Genomic DNA, 10,765 nt, shown 5'->3' on the forward strand with positions numbered 1-10,765 from the left:
CTTTCTTCGTCAATGTGAAAGTGTATCATTCGACTTTCTTCTTGATATATATTTATTTTGTAGTAGGTTTGAAAGGGAATGATGGTGTAGATTTTAGTTAAAAGATAGAGCCGTTATTTTAAAACTTTGGTGCACTGTTTGCTTGGATTATTAGAAAGGAAACATTTGGAACTTGGTTTGGAAACTCGACCAATAAGGCGAAAGTGATGTCTGTTGCAAAAACGCTCTTACACGATGACGTAATATTATTTCACGTAGCTTCTTTTCTGTTAACGGTATACGTAATTACTATTTGTGCGTATCGATATCATCATAGTAGTCGATACGATAATATTTGTCTATCTATTTTGTTATTGTTAATTTGTTATGTTACGTTGTATGTAATGTTTTTGATAAAAGAAATGAAGACAACAAGTAGTACTCAGTACTTATCTTCCTTTATTGAATCATTAATGTTTAGCAAAAGTACTTTATTATAAATTCTGATTTTGTGTGTGCGAAATATTTAAAATGTTTACTCAAAGCTTGCCAAATTTCGTGAAGATACATAAATCATATCGTATCGAACGATGTATCGATACAATCGTATCATGGCTTCACGATACGATACGCCACACCTTTAGTAATTACCCTTCACAAGTTATTGTGTGTTCTTCACGTGTACAGCGTGTGCTGTTTTAATGTGCACGTCCATTGTGAATTATAAAGCAGTAGCGTTATTTTTTTTTTTCATTCACTGCAGAGGACCGTCATGTTTTGAAGACACTATTGACTGAATATACTTTCTTAGACATAAACAGTTGGGTAGATTGTTTCACAGTTATCGAATTATATACTAATTACAAGTTATTATTGATAACTGTATAAGCATACGTTCTTACCGTTCTGTCGCGTCATCAACATGTAGATGCTTGGCTTCTCAGAAACCGAAAATAAACATGTCGTTCCTATGGTTACACTACCTGCATTAGGTTGTACTTATATATACTACACACACACACACACACACACATAGTTTGAAATAAATATATATGTACATAATTTTTGTGGCCTTTTTTTTTTACTTCCTCTCCCCCCCCCCCCCCCAACCCCCTTTTGTCCCATGTGACATGGTTTTGGGATTTCGTAAACCGGTTTAGAAAAAAAGCTTCCATTTTCAAAGAACAGGTGGATGCACTAAAGTTCACTTAGTTTGTTTGCACTGGTCAGATAGAAATAAATTTTAGTTGCCCATGCCACCTAAACCAAGTAGTTGCTTTCAAAACACTATAAACGGCATAGTAGGTCTAAACCATTTTGTAATTATGTATTCAAGATATTGTAACAGGGAAATGGCGGGAATTGGACCATCGATCGGGAAAATGCATTTTTTCGTGTAACAGAACATAAAATATGGAATAGCAATTTATAAGAGAAACAGAAAATGAATATTATATAATCACATGAAAGAAGAAAACATTTTAAGGATAAGTTCATCATGAAATTCCAAACATGAAATTTTGCAAAGTACAACTTGGGTTACTGCAGTATTTATTAATGCTGAAGAGGGATTGGTGACCCTGGTCACATCGAGCATTACGGTGAAATTTATCTCACTCAGAAGAGTCGGTTTCACTGTGCTATAAGGTAATGATTGGAAATATTTTCAGTATGGGAACCATGTTGTAATTCATAAGCAGAACGGATGTTAAAGAAGTAATGACCAACCAAACAAATGCAGTTATACGAGTATTAGACCAGATAATAGGGCTTTGATTCAAGTACTTTGAAATAATATTAGAAAGCTTACTCTACGTACAGATTAGTATTGTAAAGTAATAGGTCACAGCGCATGATGACAACAAAAATCACCTCGAGGAAACAAGCTACATAAATGTACGTACGCGTAAGAGTTTACTTTTCTTTTCATGTAAATGTACTTTCATAACTTTCCTCTGCAAAAGTACGTTTATCGGCGTTCGGAATCTGTTGTGATCAAAGTTGATCGGATTGTTTTTATGTAAATTAACTCCCACTAAAAAAAGGTTAACTTCGAGAAGCATGGTGCTGTGATGATGCGGCTAACAAGGTGATTCAGATGTTAAAGGTTAAGGTCACAGTGTAGATGAAATTCATAAATTTTCTTAAAGCTAGTGATGAATAATAAAACGTTCAGTCAATCTAGTCCCTTGGATCAGAGCGTATATGCAAAATGATTGTCTAGTGGGCCTTTTACAACCTTTTTTTGTCATTCTATGTGTCATTTCAATAAATAAAATTGCATTGCGTTTGTTCTTATGCAAAGTAGACTGACTGACATGAATTGTGGCAAAAATGCTTGGGTTTCGATACAGTGGGTGTTTCCAGTATAATAGAATGCTCAGGTTCGCTAAGTAGCCGCGAGGATTTTTTCCACTGGATATCAATGTGACTTATTTTACTGAGCGCATGAAAAGTGAGCGCTTTTTTTTTTGGCAGTTGTCATTCCTATTAGATGTGTCAAAGGGAAGGTATTCTATTCAGTTCAAGTCAAGATAAACCAAACAACAACAAATATATACTCAAACACGTTCCTCTCTTTATGCGTTTTTCCGTTCGTGCTTCTATCTTGAAGCCCCCCAGTGGCACAGCGGTATGTCTGCTGACTTACAACGCTAGAATCCGGGTTTCGATACCCGTGGTGGGCAGAGCACAGATAGCCCAGCACAAATTAACATACATAATATGCAACAGTTTGTATCTGGCATTGAAATGATATCCCAGAGTTCATCTAATTTACTTCAATGAAGCAGAAACAAAACATAAGCATATATGTCTATATAATAGTCAAATGTCTGTCTGTCGTGTTCTGTATCTCCTGAACAATTAATCGTAGAAAAAAATCAAAATGTTTCTTTTCAACAGTACATTGCTGGAATATTATCAGTTTTTTGCAATTCCTAAACTTTCGTATCGATATCAACATCGATCCGCCAGTCTTCTGAGAAAAACTTACTTCGAACATAAACGAAAAAAAAGCGGGGCCCCCTCCATCAACTGATTGAAAAGAAATATTTCAAGATAGATGGTTTCTTTGTAATTAAGCACAAAGCTACACAATCTGCGTTTACATCTCATAGGTAGTATGATATCCCGGGTGTTCGCTGATAAATCGTATATACCACAGATCTTTGTACTATTAAATTTCCGTGAACCCATTTGGGTTTTGATTTCTTATAGATATTTCCCATGTATGCTGAAGCTGTATAGCCTGTCCACACAGATGTTTATTTTCCAATTTGTTTGAAATATTGACCTCCCTATAAAAACTTGTTCGGTCAACGTCCAGCTACACAAGTCTTATGTTTCCGTTCTATTAAATACGATAGATATCTTTTAGAAGCGTCTAGCGTTTCAGGAAAAGTTAAAAGTTTATTTTTGTTGTATCTTGATCGCTTTGACGCTACTTTATTAAGATGGTACGATACTGGTGCTTCGCTTTCCCAGGTTATGACCTTCTTCATTATTAAGGTTGTATTTATTTCTATCAGGAATTAACTTATGCCAATGTAAACATAATACACTGATGTTTATTACGATAATCAAGAACACATAGATTTAGAACTAAGACACTGCCAGTAAGAAATAAAACAACGGGAGATGCGAGAGAAAAGTGAAGGAAGAAAGTAATACACTGCCAGTAAGAAATAAAAGTGAAGGAAGAAAGTAATTTCTCTCTCACATCTTCCGGTATTTATTTCTTACTGGTAGTGTATTACTTTCTTCCTTCACTTCTCTCTCACATCTCCCGGTATTTTTCTTCTTCTTTGAACTTTATCTTTTATATTCCTTTCTCAAACCCAGGCCGTACGGTTCCCTTTCTTTCTGACCTTCATACTTGTTTCTGTAAATCGGCTTATATTGTTTCATAGCGCTTAAACAAAATTATTTTTTTTATGTGAATTTTATTTTGTAGTACAAAGATGGCAAAATATCTAGTTACCGTGTATTTTTAAAAATACGTGGCTTTTTAATAAGTATGTCTCCCCTCCTCGGAGTATGAGTTAGATATTATCCAATTTACCCTTGAACGAAAAAAAAAAGTGCACATTTCGAAATCTCCGGGCCATTGGTTTTCACAACTATAATGAAATATGCTGTACAAAATGGCATTTATTTTAATTCATATGTTTTTCTCCCCCACTGCTTCAATAATTAAAACATCCGGAAGACTTGTGATTTTTACCAAAATGCAGCAAATTATTTGGAACAGAAACTCAAAAAAAAAAAAACGACTCGACAAACCAGAAGTTTGAGAGAGAAAAATCGCTGAAACAAGCCAGACAAAATTCCTGCAGACAATTTGGTCATTTTTCATAAAAGGTTGGAGAAAAAGAAAGGTCAATCAAGACTATGATGGAGTTTCAGCCAATAATAAAACATGAGCTGACATTCTAATTAATCAACCAGATGTAGTTCATAGATGACATGTTAAAAAACAAGAATGTCCGATAATCTTTCTTGTGTGCCTGAAAACCGTGCAAGGGAACAGACTTGTCCTGAAGTTTTGTTCAACAGTAAGGCATTACTGCACCAGTCTTTGAAGTTAGTGATTATAAAAAAATATAGCAAAAATGTTTATAAATAGCTAGACTATTTGATGATACAATCATTTCACCTTACCTAGTTTGAGATTTCAGTTACGATTGAACAATTTAGTGGATTGTTCTAACAAACTAGGGCGAACAAAGAAATTTTGTTTAATGTAAAAGTTTGTATTGAAACTATAGGCTTATCTACCCTGATACTATTAAGTAACTATGTCTTTCCCATTATTTACTATTTACTCATGCCTTGATAATCCAGCTCTAAGTCTAACAGATAATAAGAATACCACAAAATGTAAACACTTTGTTGACTTACGTTTTTTCAGGATTTGTTTAGGTATGATAGCTTAATCAATATTGTCAAATTTTAAAATAAGAAAAAATTAGAAATACACCATCACTGTTTGAAAACAAAGGTGTTAGAACGATCTCATTGTATTTTGTTAGCATTAAAATATAAATAATACTATTACGAATTTCGTTTTGATTTTGATTGCCGTCATAGTTAAATATCGTACGGGCAGAACGTGATAAAACTGGTACTTGAGCTTAACTTGGAAAGCTATCTCTAATTTTGTGATTTCACCAAAATATTTAATTAATATAAATGACTAATTTACGTTTCTAACTTTTTTACCCCTCTGGTAGTTTTTTAAATGGGGGAAGAAATCCCTCCGAATGGGCCACGGTATTTCCTGATTAATGTAATACATCCTTCTTTTTTATTTAATTTTATTTATTTTTTCCTTGGAGTTTATGTTCTAATTTCGAGTTCTGCTTCACAGGTTTACACACTGTTAGTGAATGTTCTAATCAATCAATCTTAATTCTAAATTAACAAGAGTCTAAAGGTACACAGAGTGACCCCATAGTAATCATTCTCTGTCCAAATGTTGATGCGTCACATATATACATACAAGACTAACGAATGTTATTTGCGTGTGTGTATAAACACACACAAAACAGTCATAGTGGAAAATGATTGTATTCTGCTTAGTACAAAGTTTTCTGAATTGGCCATATATGTGTGTAAATAAAGGAAACACTTTCCGAGTTTTTACTTAACAGCTGACGCTTACTGCTCGTGCACGAATACATAACATTAATAAATCCTGTAAAATATGAGCTTCTTGTAGATTTGTCGTTAATAATATGTATGCCCTACCGACCCTAAAAGGATGAGGTATGCAGAAAACTGAGTTGGCCTTGTTTGTACGTTAAAACAACGATTTTACTTGACTTAACCGATGAGCCAATCGCGAAAGTGCTCTAAGATACCAAAGGAAAACGGCTTTGCGTCATAAGTGGGCTGGGTAGTGTAGGCGCCACCTGTTTTTTGTGTGTGTGTTTATGAAGTGCACTTGGTACATACCTGGAAGACTCGTCAGTTTCTGTCACCCACATGTTAGCCAAAACTTGGCAACCTGCCATTAAGAAGGGCGTACCTTGTAACAAGTGCGCTTGAGAGTATGCTGTCTCTATATAGGTAAGAAAACAAGTATCAGTGGGTGTTAATACCAGAGAAGGAGCTGAAAAAGTTGTGACTTGCGGTTTGAGTAATCTCACGTTTGGAATCATTATACTCGAGCTCACTAGAGGTAGCACAGTAATATATTTGTTCGTTTTTACATCGAATATTTCCTTGTATTTATTTATATATATATTGAAAAAATCATATTAAATTCTTACACAAACAGCATTCCTGAATATTACCTCGTTTATTCTTATATTGATGGGAAATTCCTAATTTACAATTCACAGTCCAATACATACTTGGGTATCCTCATATTTCTTGTAATATCAATAGCATTCATTTACTGATGGGCCCGATGATAGCTATTTTGTTGCCCTAGGCAAGTTTTAAATCTGCCTTTCCAACCCCAATTTTACTTTGGTTTGTGCAATATAATCGTATGACTACGAATCACTCAAATTTATTTGTCAGTATAATTTTTCTTTCTTTCATTGAGAAGATACCGCACACCCTCAGCATTTGAATAGTGATTGTTTTATCTTCGGAACGCGACTTTGTTCCACTGGTTCCTGTTGTCTTCTGTAGTAGAGACCAGAATGTCTGAGACCTTTCCCAGCTGATACAGAGGTACACAAAAATCATCGGTTTACCTTCCCATTGCACGCCATTCAGGAACTTTGCTGTTAACTAGGAGACATGATGAAGCAATATATATCCCAACGATGAATTGCGGTATAACAGAGACGCGTACATATTACTTCGAATCAAATTAAAGAACGTCACTCCCTCGATGCAACAGTTAGCTGTATTGTGTGTAAGGTGTTTTACTTGTCCTTTAGTCACTACATATAAAGTAATTATACAGGATTCGAAAATTATGTTGGCATTGGGGCTATTAATTAATTAATTTATTTATTTTAACGTCACTCCAGCATTGTATGTTATATGTATGGTTTCAAGTTGCCATTTACTCACCAAAACAAACCTAATTTGTACGAGATTTGAAAATTATGTATGTATCAATGATGTTACTGGTTTTTTTATTCTTTAAGGGCTGTTGTTCTTGCCCTTCATGTTGGCGTTGTTGTCATGCCCCTTGCCCTGTAACTTTCAAGTTTGCTTACAGTAACTGCGATCGTACTGGCAAAAATCCGAGAAAATGTTCGTTGACACTGACTTCACCATATTCAGTCGCAGCTACTTTATTAGTTATGGGCCCGGGATGGGCAGATGGTTAGGGCGCTTGATTCGCAATATGAGGGTCGCGGGTTCGAATCCCTGCTCCACCAAATATGCTCGCCCATATTCGTTGGTAAAAGAGAAGCCCAAGAGTTGGCGGTGGGTGGTGATGACTAGCTGCCTTCCCTTTAGTCTTTCACTGCGAAATTAGGGACAACTAGCGCTCGTGTAGCTTTGCGCGAAATTCAAAATAAACAAAAAAACATTAGGTGTGGCTAACCAAGTGGCTGTTTTCACCTGGTTTGTATGGATTGCGTCTGCTCTGAATCGCAATCGTTCAAATCAAGTAATATTTGACACTTACAGCAGCAGTCAACACGTAAGAACGAGTCTTGTTGAGCAGCAGTTTAACCGCCCATTCTCGATGTCTTTTCCCAGATAGTACTTATAAATTCTTGCGCCTTAATTGTAGATGACAGAATCAAACATGACCAAATATTCTACAAATTTCATGAAGTTTCTACTTGCGGGTGTCACCACCTTTTCAGAACTTCATTGACGAGAAATATTTTGAATAGTTTAACAACTATTTTAAGGACAGCCTACTAATGCTTCATAACTTGTTTAATCACTCACAAACTTTCTGTATAAGTTGTTTGGTACATTATCAGTCGAGATTCTGATTATTTTCACCATTGAAAGACCTCCAGATGAACTGCTAACTGAAGGTGGTGATGTGTTTCCGTGTTCATGTGTTTTTGCACTGATGCAAAACGATATTAGTCGCAATATGCGATATAGAAACACCAGGAGCGTCATTTCACAAAAATTATAATCCTGACAGTTTCAGACCAATTAATTTGCTTAGTTGTCTAAGTAAACTATTTGAAAGAATTGTAGCGAAAAAGACTTGTATTTTTGTGAAGTCAACAACCTTCTTTCAAACTTACAAATCTTTTCTCATCAAACAGACAGACCATTTAACATGACTCACGGAAGAGGTTTTTAAATCGTTCAATAATAATCCAGCCACTATCAGAGTTTTCCTTGATGTCCAGAAAGCTTTTCATGTTTGGTATGATGACATTAGAGATAGACTGCATTCAATGAACATCGATAATCTGATAATTAGATGGATATCGAACTTCTTAACTGACCGCACTGCAGTTGTTAGAATAACTAATAAAATGTCAAAAACTATAAACATTACAGTGGGAGTTCCGCGAGGATCAGTTTTATACATTCTATTTGTAAGTAACAAACCTTTTCTAGACCTCACATATACATATTTTTTTTCAGTACGCTGATGACATTTCTGTTTGGAGTGTGTCGAGAAATCTGTTGATAGCAGCAGACCGTATTCAAAAATCACTTAATACGATTACTTATTGGGAAGTTGTGCTGAACCCCATTAAAAAATCAAAGTATAATATTCCAAAGAAGCCTAAATAAACATTTAAAAGCATCATAAAAAGTGAAACTAAAATTAGGTAATGTAGAAATTAAATTGTGTTCTAAAGCCAAATTTCTTAGTGTTACATTAGACAAAAAAACTCACGTGGGCAGAACATATGAAGAAAGGACATTAAATCATCAGTAAACGTATTAAATACTCAGACTTATAGCTGGTAAAAATAAAGGATGTAAAGCTAACGCTATCTTAAAAATGTACAAAGTATACATCCGACCCATTATCGAATACGGCTGCCAAGTGTAAATATATCAGACAACACACTTAAGAAACTACAATGGCAAAGAAACTACAATGGCAACAGAATAGAGTATTAAGATTAGTCCTAAGGCTTCCAAGTTACAACCCTGTTAGCTACCTACACAAAGTAAGTAAATTACTATTATTTAAAGACTAAAAAAAGCAGAAACAAGAAACATTAACCTCTCCCATACACACCTTTACATGTGCACGACACAGAACAGTATCTCCATATAATATGTATCGCAGCCAAACATAGAACAACAGGCAAAGACCAAAAGTTTTGTTTGTGTTAATATAAGTAATCCCATGTGTTTGTCTTACAGCTTGGGCACAGGACAGGTAGACTACTCGGCGCCTATCCTATGAAATTGTGTTTTCTTGGGGTACTCCCGTTTCCCCCACAACAAATTCTACGACATTGAATTTATAGATCCCCGCCAGCCTGTGGCCCTGATTGTGAGCCGTTAATCTTTGTCAGCCTCGGTCTTCGCCATCTTTGCCAGTTCTCCCTGAAATTTTTAAATCATAAATAATATCTTAAATCTCCTCCAAAATTAGTAATCTCACTCAATACAGTTATTAAAAGCCCACTTTAGTTAAACGTAATCTTCACGAGCAGAACGAAGGGTGATACCAATATCTCTGAACACCCCAGTTGATACATCTTCCTGTCTTTCATGTTATACAAGCCAATACTGGCCAAAATGTATGGTTATTTTCGCATTCAAACATAATGATATAAATATCCAATGAAAGCTATGCTACATTGTTTAGACTGTACTTGGACAAATAAAATGGAATGGAGATTAACAGTCTTTTAAATAATAAATTAGCTCAGTGTTTGTTGAATGTTTACACAATCTCCTAAATAATGTGGATTGTCTGACATATCCGTATATATTGTACAGATTTGGAATCATTTGGTCAGTATTGATATTTTTATTATTTCCATGAACCATTGCGACCACCTATAAACCGGAAGAAGCCTATCCCTCGAATACGTAATTTGCGCGTCATGAGGCCTGTTCTCGTACACTTGTTCAAATTCTAACAATTTTGTGTGCTATGAATTGGTGTAAGATTTTTAGATGTAGTTGGATATTTTTAAACATTAGATATAAATGTTTTGACAATATATCTTACTTAAAGACAAATCTTTGGTTGCTTCATGATTTGTCCAAAGTGCCACCTTCCTACAAACGAAACTTTACACTTGTGAAATAGATGGGAAATTATTGGTTTGTAATGTAGTCTGTATGAACATTACGCAGTTCCTTAAGATAAAAAGTAACTTGAAAGACATAGCTCTTGCTCATGAAAATCAATGTTCTGTGAGATGTCTCCCAAAGGCGCTCAAATGTTTTAGCACTTTTGTTTAGAGAATTAGGGACATCAGTTGGGTATTCTTACATTTTTCAAGGTCTTCCTTTTCCGATATTCAATACTAGGAAAACGGTGTTTTTCACTAGAAATATGGTTAGCAGGTGTGAGATGGGAATTCAAGGATTCATGGTTCTCGATTTGTTGCCCTCAAAACACACTCCGCACTTTGGGGCCGTAGGTGCGCTATATGAGTGACGGTCAAATATCCCAAAAGTAGGCTGTAGGTGCTGTTGACCATCTGCCTTTCCTTGAATCAATTTAGAATTAGGAACGGCTAAGCGCAGATAATCCTTGTGTAGCTTTCTGCGAAATTCTGAGACAAAGTTAAGTAAAAACAACCATATTTCTCTTAAGTTTACTGTATAACCACTTTTCCGTTATCCCTGTTTTAGTTCTCTCTTTTAATTCTTCGCACTTTCTGAAAACAAAGAGATATCCATAAGGATGGAA

General features: G+C 35.3%; 1 protein-coding gene across 6 annotated transcripts in view; it reads left to right on the forward strand.

Annotated features, from left to right (window-relative positions):
• LOC106458972 (katanin p80 WD40 repeat-containing subunit B1-like) overlaps window positions 1–10,765 on the forward strand; it is an 81,458-nt gene that overhangs the window by 27,313 nt on the left and 43,380 nt on the right. The gene's annotated exons all lie outside the window — the stretch shown is intronic.

This window comes from Limulus polyphemus, unplaced genomic scaffold, assembly GCF_000517525.1.
Source record: "Limulus polyphemus unplaced genomic scaffold, Limulus_polyphemus-2.1.2 Scaffold540, whole genome shotgun sequence".
Classification (NCBI taxonomy): Eukaryota; Metazoa; Arthropoda; class Merostomata; order Xiphosura; family Limulidae; genus Limulus; species Limulus polyphemus.